Source organism: Pelodiscus sinensis, chromosome 7, assembly GCF_049634645.1.
Source record: "Pelodiscus sinensis isolate JC-2024 chromosome 7, ASM4963464v1, whole genome shotgun sequence".
NCBI classification, from domain to species: Eukaryota; Metazoa; Chordata; order Testudines; family Trionychidae; genus Pelodiscus; species Pelodiscus sinensis.
Window position 1 is genome coordinate 47,546,088 of NC_134717.1, and position 12,986 is coordinate 47,559,073.

Here is a 12,986-nt window from a genome sequence, read left to right on the forward strand (position 1 = left end):
GTAATTGTCAAGTTATTTCTGATGTGACAATGACACTCGCCCTTAGCCGACAAATGCAGTTATTTCATGCAGAACTGCCTACATCACCGACTATGTTATCAACATTGGACATGTTTTTAGATGATGAGCTTTCGTGGGCCAGACCCACTTCCTCAGATCAAATAGTGGAAGAAAGTAGTCACAACCATATATACCAAAGGATACAATTAAAAAAAAATGAACAAATATGAAAAGGACAAATCACATTGCAGAACAGAAGGGGGATGCGGGGGGGTGGGAAGGGGGAGGAAGGAAGGTAAGGAATCTTCCTCCCCCTTCCCACCCCCCCGCATCCCCCTTCTGTTCTGCAATGTGATTTGTCCTTTTCATATTTGTTCATTTTTTTTAATTGTATCCTTTGGTATATATGGTTGTGACTACTTTCTTCCACTATTTGATCTGAGGAAGTGGGTCTGGCCCACGAAAGCTCATCATCTAATAAACCATCTTGTTAGTCTTTAAAGTGCTACATTGTCCTGCATTTTGCTTCAACTACCCCAGACTAACACGGCTACATTTCTATCACTATTCGACATGTTTTTGTCTGTACCTGGATTTAACTGAAAAAGTAGGTGCAGCTTTCTGAGTTTCTCCTCCCCAGATGCACCTACCCCATATGCTCTTAGGTTAGTCAGCAGAAGTTAGACATATTTTACCTTTCTTCCAAAGAGGAGGAAGAAAGCAGACACACAGCCTTAGGTGAATCCAGGCCTGCTTCACCTTTAGGGATGACTGTTTGCTTCACATCACAAACAGTTTGGGCACCCAGCTGCAAAATGAAACAAAGGTCCATTGCCTGCCCTGATTGGGGCTTCTGGTTTTTCAAAGCTAGATCAACACAGCAACAGAAAACTGGCCGTACTGGCCTATATCAAGCATGCACTTCCTCCTTTAATGTTAATTTTATATATACACTTCACAATAAGCATAAATTTATTTATAGCATGAATAATTAGTATATGTAGTTTTATAGTATATGTAGTAGTAGTATACTTCTTATTAGCAAGGATGGTAGCATTGCCTGTGTCAGGGCTGATCCTCTCTCTGGCACTCTGAGTGCAGAAGATGGGGGCCCGCAAGAAATCTTAAATGCATTGCCTCTATAGGCTCTGCTTACAAAAACTGTCCCGAGTCACACATGCACTGGCTCTGAGGGGGGGGGGGGGGGGGGGAGGGGAGAGGAGGAAAAAAAAAAAAAGCTGCCATCATCAAGTGATTTACCCTAAAAAGAAAACAGAGGAGAACACTTGAATTCCTCCCCCAATGGTACCGAAAGCTCTTTTGATGCAAAAGAGCTTGAAAAGAAAAAGAAAAACAAGCTGCTGTCTCTGGTAGCTGACCGCTCAGACTAGGCAGGCAGGAACACACAGAGATTCCCCTGTTACTTTCCAGGACAGAAGAATCAAATCATCACCATAAAAAGTGATTTTTATTAACAAAACAAAAGATAGACAGTAAAACTCCAGTGGTCCGGCATCCAATGGTCCGGCACTCCTGATGGTCCGGCACCATCTGGAACCCAGAAGTGCTCCGGGCAGCAGGACAACTGGAGCTGCTCTGCCCTGGGCTTCCCGGAGTCAGCTGCTGGTCAGTTTCAGCAGCGGCTGAGTTGGGGAAGTCTGGGGCAGAGCAGCTGGAATGCTACCGGGTTGGTCCCACAGTGCTGAGGGTCGGCGCTAGGGAACCAACCCAGCAGCACCCCAGCTGTTCTGCCCCAGGCATCCCCAAGTCAGCCACTGCTGAAACTGACCAGCAGCTGACTCCGGGAAGCCCGGGGCAGAGCAGCTGGGGTGCTCTGCCCTGGGCTTCCCCGAGTCAGCTGCTGATTAGTTCCAGCAGTGGCTGACTTGGGGACGCCTGGGGAAGAGCAGCTGGGGTGCTGCCGGGTTGGTCCCCCATCCACACTCCACTCCAAACCCCTCATAGCCCCCACTTCCGATAGTCCAGCATATCTGATAATCTGGCACCCCCTGGGTCCTAAAGGTGCCAGATTATCAGAAGTTTACTGTACTTGATCAAGCATAGTTGCTCTGTAACACCTACTGATCAAGTAAGTAAAACAAATTAAAACAGAGAAAATCTCTGGGAACAATTCTTAGATAGTGAATGGGATAGGGAAGGCATGGATTCACATGCAGAAGTTCAAACCAAGCAACCAAAATAAAGAAAAATACCTTGATTGCAACTAGATACACGTTTCCCTATACTCATAATCCATGCTGATCCATAGTTCCAGGTCCGGTTTACTCCCATGCCCAATATTTCTTATAGGCATGATAATTCTGGTCTCTGCATCTGCTCTCTCTAAGGTGTATGTGTATGCAATATGGGTTTCAGATTTTTTCCTTATGAACAGGGACACAAACTAAAGCCTTAAACCAGATATTGCCACAAATAGTCCCCAAAACCAACGAGGTGCAGCTAGTTACAGGATCTGGGCCGCACATAAATAGGCTATATTTTTAGAAACAAAAGTGGAGGGGTTATATGCAGGATTTTAAAAAAATGTTTATGAACTCCATATTAAGGTTTCAGCTTAACTTGAAAATGTGCGGAATCATACACGTATTTATGTATAAATCAAACCTGATTCAATGATTCATAGTCATATTAGTAGGTGGCTTGAAAGAAAGAAGTGGCTCCAAAATCTCTGTGAACTACTGCTAAGCTGCACAAGTATTTACATTATGAAACACTATGTAGAAGTCCTTACTCTGACCTTGGAAGAATGTTTCTGCAGAACTGATTGAAGACTTCACTGGAGGAAGTGTTTTACAGTTTCTCAAAGAAACAATTTCTCTTGGCTAAAGCTGCTTACTTGGAGCAAAGACAATTTCTCACTCTCACCTCTCCGCAAAAGTTTTCTACCTCTGACATAAATAAATAAATAAATAAATAAATCATTATTCAAAAAGTTATTCTCTCTAAAATGTAGCAAAACACTAGTTTAAGGGCTACTATTTTACATGTGCAGTAAAAGAACTTAGTAAAAACAGCATAAGGGTTTCTCTTTTTTTAGCATGACAATGTAGTGTATATACTCAATAGCCACACTAATTAGGTCCATCACAATCATAATTGTAATGGTTCCAAGGAGACTTGGAAATCTGTTGTGTTCAGAACGTATGTACTAAAAAGCATCCGATAGGAATTTAACATCATGGACTACTAAGCAAGTCTCCTTAATAGATCTTTAACCTTTCAAAATTTGCAGAGAGAATATGGCCTGCAATCATAACAATAATGCAATCATTGTTCTATAAGCCCATTAGATCACACAAGCTTAGTTGGGTTGAGTGGTGTTAAGGATTCAGTACTAAACCAATGTTACAACCAATAAACCAATCAATAAGCAGCTTGTAGAGCATTAGGAGACACCAATTTTGCAGGTGCCATCTTTGGCTGTGATAAAATCAAGACTCAGAACACTTGTGGTCAATAACAAAACACGATGGCATTTTTCAAAAGAAAAGGAGTTTTAATACCAATGTCAAAATCAAAATTCAACTCAAGTAACAATGCTCTATTTGAGCTTCCCTTATGATTGCAATTAGATACAGTATTCCTCACTATCTGTTCTACCTTTTTTGTAGTCTTGCGCAGTCATCAGAACTGTCCTCAACACTGGCTATTTAATCCTCTCAACCAACCAACCTCTTATTAGGTAGGTAGGTATTAGCCCTATTTTACAGGTAAAACTACAATGACTAATGCAGAATAAAACACTGAATAAGGCAATTTAAAACAAAATAATTACACTTGATCTGAAAGAAATTCTTATGTAGACAATCTAAACAGAAAAGTTACAGCCCAAATCCAGTTTCAGCATTTAAACAGTCTCCTGATTTTCTGAGGTACTTGCAGTTCCCACTGACTCAGTGCAGCCAGCTGAGAGCTTGCCTTAGCACAAGCAGCAAAAGTCTGGAAAATAATGTTCTTCTCAACAGAAAGTTAGTCTGTGTTCCCCACCCTCAAGTCAAACTTTGGGAGAGTGTGTACTATCAACAACGCAAGATATCTGAGGGAATAAATCATTCAACTTTCAGCCATCAAAGCAGCAGCAGAACTAGAAATTTGGGTCAAAACTTAGTTAAGTACGATGCCCAAGTAAGGGACTTCATTGTCAAAGGTTCTGAGCACCTACAACTCAGACTGACTGAAAGATAACTAACAGTGCACCATTATTCCAATATCTATATTTAAAGTTAGGAACCTAACAAAACTTTGAAAGCTTTTGACATGACTGTAATATAAAAGAAAGCTGAGATCACTCTTTACACTTACCATTTTCCAAAATCCAGAAATATATGGGAGGTTGTGGGTCCCCAAGATCAGCAATCTTATTGATTGTTCTATAGATACTATGTTCCACTATAAATATGGAACTATGGGTAAAATTAACGCTCAAAAAGAGAATGGTGAGGCTCTAGATTACTACCTATAATATGCTAGGAGATACTTAGTTGAAACATACTACAGGCAAAGTATTTTTATAAACATATGTGCATGTACACAAAGATTGTCCTTCAATCTTTTTGACTGAAAATCGAAAAAAGCCAACATTGTGTTAATACAGAAACAATATTCAAAAGGTACTAAAACATATGTTGTTTCAACAAATAAAAGCATTATTTCACTTTCAAAAGTTACATAAAATATCAATTTATTTCAGTCAACATAATACTAGTCCAATGAACAAAGGATCGAAGGAGCATTGGACAGTTGTAGCATATCTGGCAGATTATTAACACTTGCCATTTATAAAAACCTGCCTGGCAGTTAACAATAATATGTAAATTACCAATAATGGTAAATTGAAGATTTGAACTGCACTGATATACTTAGATGAACTCACCAGGCTTCTGTTTCTACAAACCTCAGCAGCTCAGGTTCTCTAATGCATTTTTAACATGTCAATTAATACCGTTGTTTATAGAAGGTGATGTCAGTTTCAGCTAATACACTAGAAATATCACAGTTCTGTGCAGAATGTGTAACATCTGTGTTAAGACTGTATGCTATTACATTTTAGAAATTAAAAAGCAATATAGAAGAAAATCTGATGAGAAAGCTCATCTAAAAGGATAATATGCAATATAATTACAAAATCAATGGGTAGGTTTCATCCATCTTGAACAGAGAAAGACCATTAAAACTTCCTGACATTAAGCCGCCTACAAAATTGAGTGAATATTTTGTGATCATGTAAATTGCTTAAGTAATGTCGACATTGTTGCTAAAGAAGCATCAGATAATACTTTATTACAGCACCTCCCTGCATTGTAATGTTAACCATTATTTCTTAAGCACTTTTGGCAAGAAGAAAAGATACAGTATAGTTATATGATTAGGCTGTGTCTTTATAATTGACGTTGGAAAAGCATACCTTATCCAACATTTTGCTAAATATACTATAAAGACACATTTGTTTTTATGTTGACTTTTTAAGCAAACTGATTAACAGGAAGTACATAGATCTTTCTTAGGCGTCTGAATATTCTGAGAAATTCATTTTGAAATGAAATTTGTTTTAATACTGCTAAGTATTTGCCATCATGTTTTAAAAATAGAACCAAATTTGTATTGAAAACCTACTACAGTTAATTTAACCAAGCTTGTTTGTATAGCAAAAAAACAAAACAAAACAAAAAACAAAAAAACCCCACCTATATTTCATAGTTTAAGGGTATCTCTGTACATTTTACATTAGTACACAAAATAAGAACAGACAACTGTGTGTCATTTGGTAAATATTTGATTTATATTCACAAATTTAAGCAAGCAAAGCCTGTGGTCAAAATCTATTTATGTGTACAGCATATAAACAAAATTTATTACAATTCTTTCAAACTTCTGTGCATTCTGACAACACAGTGAGAACATCAACTCAGAGTCATGGCTGAAACTGAAGAATCATAAAATGTGTAAAAATGAACTTTTTTCAGTTATAAGTCTAATATTTTGCTATTAAAATATCTGCTATCACTAGCCTTCTGAATGACTTGTGTCAAGAAAAATATCCGTCAGCTTACAAAATAGGCAAATACGCATTGTAATATTACGTGTAAATTGTTGTTTAAATGTTTTGACACTCTTGGATGAAGTGCAAAGTATCGGTTTCCATTTTGTAGCAGTCTCCACTGCTAGTTCAAAAATTTTGAAATGTAAAGAAAAACCCAGCATTTTATCAAAACCGTATTACAATGGTAATTGATAAAGAGCACAAGTTAGCACTCAAGCTAATCAGACTATGAAGCCATCTTTTTCTTCTGAATAAGTAAAGATGACCTGATCTTTGCAACTTGACTTCAGTGTATCAGGAAGATAACCTTCCAGTGAACTTCTATACCCAGTTACATCCTGGCACAGACTAACAAGTTCTTCAGGATTCATAGCTCCATTCCAACTGGACTATATATGTTAACTATTACTAATGTCCTTATTTCTCCAACTCTACGGACAGCCATGATGTAACTGCAGTCCTTGAACCACTGGTAATCCACAGCACTGTTTCTGACAGATATCAGACTTCATGCAGTGACACTTGCAGCTAACTGCAACCCAATCTTGAACTGAAAATTTCAGAAGGCATTAAAAAACCCAAAACAGAATAAACTAAATAAAATAAGCTCCTTTATGTGGCTGCATCGGGACTGCAGTCCATGACTTTGATAGAAAGTGAAGGATTAAGAAATACAATCAGAAGGTAGTCCACAAAAGGATAGTCAAAGTAAGAAGTCCATGATATGCAAGAAGTTAAACAAGCAACAGTAAAGCTGATAATACACTATTGATTAGCCTAACTCCAGTATCCTGCAGACATGAGTAAAACTATCAAGTATCACATAAATCTCACTCTGAAGCTGTTTATCCATGTAATGAGCATTATTTACTGGAGCTATTTGCGGGAAGGGAATCACAAAACATGCAAACAGATTTGGGAAGGATAGGCAGAAATCCTCTTCACACCACCTCTCCTAGCATAACCTTCTTCCCTTCTCTCCTAACCAACAGACTTGGTGAGGGGGAGAACAGCAAAGACACTGCTCTTTGGAAAGAGAAGGGAAGTGTAAGAAACTAAAGGAACAATGCATCCCATTCTCCAAACAGCCCTGCAGTACACAAGAAAGAGACAGCTTTTTCTGTCTTTTAGCAGCCAAAGAGCTGAGATAGCTCTTCTCTATCACCACCTACTCGCTAGATAGAGACTGCTTCCAATGGCAGAAAGCCCAAGCAGGGATCTAGGGACAGCATCCTTTATCTTGGGAGTAATGTTGACTGCTCACCAGGATGCTGCCCTTCTCACAGGTAATTGCTACAAGGATGTCAATCAACCACCAGTTGACAAGGGGTGGTCCATACGCATCTCTTATTGTTAAAGTTTCTTTACTAACCATTAATTTTAAATAAAAGCTAGATCACTTTTCATACTGTTATTCAATCAGGTACTAAAACATGTATGTTCTTTTAATGTTAGATGACTTATTTTGATCCTTCTTTAGCTATTTGTAGAAATAAACCATCAAAAAGCATTAGGAATAAAATGTCTATTAGCTTTATTGGTAAGAACATACAATTCTAAATTTATCCAGTGGTTATTTTTAAAGAACTTCCTTACTAACTACAACTAGTGTATTTCCAGAATAAGACTCATCACCCTAGGCAATTTCCACCTTCTCACCTAATGATGCACTAAATATTAGTTTTGCACTTCTTCTCCACATTTTGGCTGGTCCCATAGATTAAAAGTACAATATTATTCTTCAGCACAGACTAGCCTTTCTATTGGAGCTTGATATTCAAGTGCTAACAGCTTGCAGGTTCAAGAAGTATTTCCCTGGTGTGATAATAAACAAGTTCTCTTTTCCCAGAATGGGAGAAATCAACAGGAAAAAAGAAACTTGTCATGTCTCTTAGTCACTGATGTGACATGTAACTATTGTCACATATATATATGAACACACACACGCACAGATATAGATATAGATAGGAATGTCTCAAACAATTTTCCAGCGTATTACACATACATACACACTAGGTAATGCATTTTCAGTGCGAGTGCTAGACTTCACGACTGGTTGCCTTATATTCTTAATTTTCAAAGTTTATGTTAGGCTACTTTGTGATTTTTCAGCAGGGGGTGGGGGGAAAGAAATAACTAAGCATCTCAAAGGCAAACTTTGAAAAATAAGAATATAAGACCCCCCTCCCCCAAAAAAACCCCAAATCTAGAAAATTAATGGGTAAGTACACTTACAGTATTTCGAGACTTGTCCTCAAATAGCCTACATTGCCAAGTATTTACATCTATGCTATGTAATTAGATCATCAAGGATGATTCCTTAAAGTAGGTTAATGCCTCTTCTGTTGGGGAAATTCACCTTTCCCAAAGCTTCCGCGATCTATGAGGAGAGCCAAGCTGCGCTGTGTAACTGCAACGAACTCCCCCTCAAAAGGCCAGAAAAACAGAACTAACCTTATAGCAAAGCGAAATACCACGTATACCTTTTAGAGATCAGAAACATTGCGATGCAAACCTGTCTCATGACTAAAGAGACTGACCTAGTTAGAGAAACGGGTTATACTTTCTAGCAATAAATTAGTGGCTGCAGCATCAAAGGAACCCCCCAGCACACGAAGGACATCTGAGCCAGCACGTGGGAAGCAAGGTATCAACCCACTCAGAAGAGAAACGGAGCCGGGCAGATACACAATACGCGCTCACACACCTTGAGTTAGCAGGAGGCGCCTTGGAGTTAAGGCAGCAGAGCCCGCTGCAAAGGGCAGGGGCGGCACGCTGGCGCGGCGCTGGCTCGCTGGAGCTCCGGCTAGCGGGCAGCAGCGCGGCATGCCAGGCACTACTGAAGCCCAGCACGCACCGGAGCCGTGTCCACGAGCTGCCGGGAGTCTGCACCGGGGAGGCGGGCGCTCTCGCAGCTTGTCCCCGGGGCAGAGCCTCCCCGCCGCAAGTTACAACAGGGGTCCTCTCCCCCCAGCCCCGCCACTTCAGTCCCTCCCCCGCCTGGAAGCCGCCCCGCTCTCACCCTGCCCGGGCGCCGGGCTCCAGCTGCTCCTCCGGCGCGCGGGGACTGCAGGCGCGCGGAGCTCAGCCGCCACATCAGGCAGCGCGTTCCACTTACTAGGTGCTGGAGCAGCTACAGGCTGCTGCCCGGCGCATGCGTCAAGGCTGGTGCCCCGGCCACCCCGCTGCCCAGGTGAGAGGGGCGTGGGCGCGCGAGTGCGCCTCGCAGGTGAATGGGCGCGCGGCGCCTGGGCGCAAGGGAACCCCGCGCGGGGCCGTAGGCAGACAGCGCGCTGGGGCAGGCACGCGGGGGGCGCGTGTCCCCCACTCTGTGTGACCTACATGTGTAGGGGGGCGGGGAGCTGTGTGGGTGCGCTATTCCTTTGTGGGCACACACGTGTGCCTGGCCGGTCGTGTGGACGCGCGCCCAGTGGGTTTATGCTTGTGCACGCGTGGCCACCAGCCCACGAGCGGGCAGAACACTCCGGTGGCGGAGGCCTACTCCATCAAGTTATGCCACGGTGCAAGCGTTTTTGTTTGCAAGCTTCCTAAGGCGAAGGGGCTACGGTGCTTTCCTGCCTCTGCACTCACCACTTTTAAAAGTTCTGCAGCTGTGTGTAAGGAAATCAAGGAACTGGCAGGAGAGATCCGTTTAATAGCTGCATTTAGAACCCTCTAGAACTGAAACCGAAAAGATTCCTGACAGTTTTGCTGGGCAGAGGCAACTGCAGCTGTTCACAGAGGCCAATGACCAGAAGGAGAGTTGTAGGAGACTAAGTACAGTCAAGGTGGAATGACAATCAGGTCCCTAGAAATACTGCAGGTGGAGTCGCTCTGCCCATGCCCACATATCCTGACAGCAAGTTTCCGACTTAAAATGAATAGGGCAAATCACAGCTTTTAGGAGCACATGTTTCAGACTCTGCAGATTCATGGAGGCATCAGGCACAGGTAGATAATATTTTCAAGGTTGTGGTTTTTTTGCATGCCTCAGGGCAGGCCATGGCAAAAAAGGACAGTTGCCTGGCAATTCAAAAGCGTCTAGGGCTCCCTGCTGCCATTGCTGTGCCTCGGGCCCTTTAAATCACCACTGGAGCGCTGCATGGCAGGCTCCAGGTGGCTCTGAGGGCTGGCCCGGGAGTGCAGAACAACACAGTATGATGTGATCTGGGAAGTGCTGAGGGCTAGCTGGAAGGGGGAGAGAGCAGGGTGCAGCATGGCATGCTCTGGGCAGCATTGAGGGCCCAGTCTCTCTCCTTCTGTCCAAGGCCTCTCCTCTTGCAGGAGTGTGAATACAGCCTCCCTTCACTTTACGCAGGAGCTCAGCAAGTCTGTAGGACCCCCAGCTTGAAGGCTGGAGAGTTTTTGTTAATAAAAAAAGGTGAGATTCCCTTCTCATCAGGTGACTTTAGCAGCTTAGTTGCAGCCCTGGCGAGCCCAACAATCTTCAAGCTGGCTCAGGGTTGTGTTGTTGAGATCTGCAGTTTTATCCTGTCACAGAGCAGAATAGAAGGCATGTCTCCTCACCACTTCTACTTTTACCTAAACCAGAGAACGTTAGGGCGAGAGGAAAAAACTCTATGATTTTATCCCATACATTTAGCTATTTCATCAGGAAGACACCTGTCAGCTGGAGGCTTATATTAAAAATGGAGTCCTTCATGAAGGAACAGAGAACATAGCCTTGTAGGAGTCCCAACAATTCAGAGTAGGGATGTAATAGTATAGTGGATTGACCAATTATCAGATAAGCAAAAGCTTATAGGTTAATGCTATAGACTACATGTGTTTCCCTTCCCTCCCCACACTTGCCAGTAAATTTTTTAGCAGGCTGGCCAGCAGCCTGGCTCAGTCCTGGCTTGTGATGGGACCTACCCGTGCTGTGGCTCTGCATTTAAAGTGTATTAGGAGCCAGGCGGGCAGGCAGCCCCGCTTAGTTCTGGCTCACACTGGGTCTGGGAGATCAGACCATTCCTAGACAGGGGCTGCGGCCACCCCATGCTGCTGCCTGTTTATCGGAGGCAGAAGCATAGGGTGACAGGCAGCCAGTCCATGAGGGGAGCTGGTTTTTGAATTGGCTTCTCTCATGGACCAGCTCCTGCTTGGCACCCTGTGCTGCTGCCTCTGATAAAGAGGCAGCTGTGCAGAGTGGCAGGGGTCTCCTTGGGAGTGCACTAGCTGCCGGCCCCACCCCCGGGGCTTATAGATCAGCCTCAATTACATACACACAAAGCCAGAGACATTAAACAAGTGGCAATTTAAATGGATTAATTTTCAGTGTCTCAGTCCTCCATTGCAAACCAAGATACTACCATAAAACTAATCCAAAAAGAATGTGAGTGAGTGACTGGCTTGCCAAAGTATCCCAAAACATCTATGGTAATGGCAAAGAGTTTCAAAAGGTACAGCAAAATGGCTTATATCCAAGACAAATTATGGAGCAGATGCTTCAAAGAGTATCCAAACAGAAAGAGAGGAAAATCTACATAGGAAATAATCTGCTGCAGTATATTTTTTTCCTTGGCAAATTTAGCAGTTACAGACCACAGTGTCTAGCATTCTCATGCCAAAAGCACCAGAACTCTGTCTCAGATATAAAAGAACTTAGAAAAAGTCATGAAAAAATACCCTATTTATTTTTTTTCCTCCACCTTCCACTTTCAGATCACTGGAGGGTTTTTTATTACATTAGGTGTTCAGGAGCTTCCTAGTTTCTGGCGGAAGAAAACTACCCGTGAATTGTGCAAAACAATGAGGTTCTCTATTCCAATGCTAGAGAAAGCAAAAGCGGATGACAAATTTCAGAAAACATCACTTTTATATATACCAAGTCAGGGTGTTATAAATGACACCGAAGTGTTAGAGTCTGAATACAAATTAAAGAACAAATATTTAGGCTATCTTCCTTATGAAATATGTGATTTTAAATGATGGAGAAAGCACTACAGCATTTGTTTGCTACTCATCAGAAAAGAAAAAACAGTTGACCATTGATTGGATAATACCTCACCATACTTCAGTCTAAGAACCTGGAAAATTGCAAGTCTAGTTCTACTTAATAAAAATAAGGATCACATCCTACCTTATTTACAGCTCACTTAAAAAATGGTTGACATGCTCATTTATGGTTTATGGCAGGTCATTTTCAAGATTTGGATTAATCTTTACTTTTAAGTATGGAATCTAAAGTCACTTACTCTCCAAGGGCTTAACAAACCACAAAATCCCATCTAAATAGTTTAGATGTTTAATGTGTGTGTGTTTTAAAGAAAATCTGTATTCTACAGATAGGAAGGGAGAGGTATTATAAATGAAGGCACAATTTCCTCAGAATTTCTTGTCTCAATTTGTTGTTAATCCAGCTTTGGTCATTAGATGTCACCAGTAGTAAAAGTCCCAGAACATGCTCTATGCTACTGCTTCCGCTATAGAAATTTCTGCTATTCTAAACCAATGATACAGAAAATACTAATGGAGAGAATATCTTCAGTACCTCCCCATACAAAAGAGAAGCTCTGATTTAATGGCAGAATGCTGGACAAATCAGAATTAATGTTCTTGTAAAAATTAGTCCACATGGCACTGGACTAATTTATGTGGGAAGTGTCTAAGCCTTGGATATTTGTCTTTTACCTTAAGCCAGAAGCTCCAGGGGGTAGCTGAGTTAGGCGGTACAGGATAAACTTAAAAACAACAAATAGTCTAGTAGCACTTTAAAGACTAGCAAAACATGTAGATGGTATCATGAGCTTTTGTGGGCAGCTCATGATACCATCTACATGTTTTGTTAGTCTTTAAAGTGCTACCAGACTATTTGTTACTTTTAAGTTTACCTTAAACCAAATTAATTAAAGTCAATCATTTCACTAATAGCTCTTTTAATGCCAAAGATTTGCTAAAATTTAGAACATCAGTTTCCAAACTG

General features: G+C 41.7%; 1 protein-coding gene across 3 annotated transcripts in view; it reads right to left on the bottom strand.

Annotated features, from left to right (window-relative positions):
- Positions 1-9,239, bottom strand: part of ZNF385B (zinc finger protein 385B) — a 330,914-nt gene extending 321,675 nt beyond the window's left edge. The window contains exon 1 of one of the 3 annotated variants that reach the window (XM_075933736.1): positions 9,084-9,239. The gene's annotated coding sequence lies outside the window, so the exon portion shown is untranslated. The remainder of the gene's footprint in view (positions 1-9,083) is intronic. The other 2 variants (XM_075933738.1, XM_075933737.1) reach the window with 2 other exon arrangements.
- Between the last annotated feature and the right edge of the window lie 3,747 nt (positions 9,240-12,986).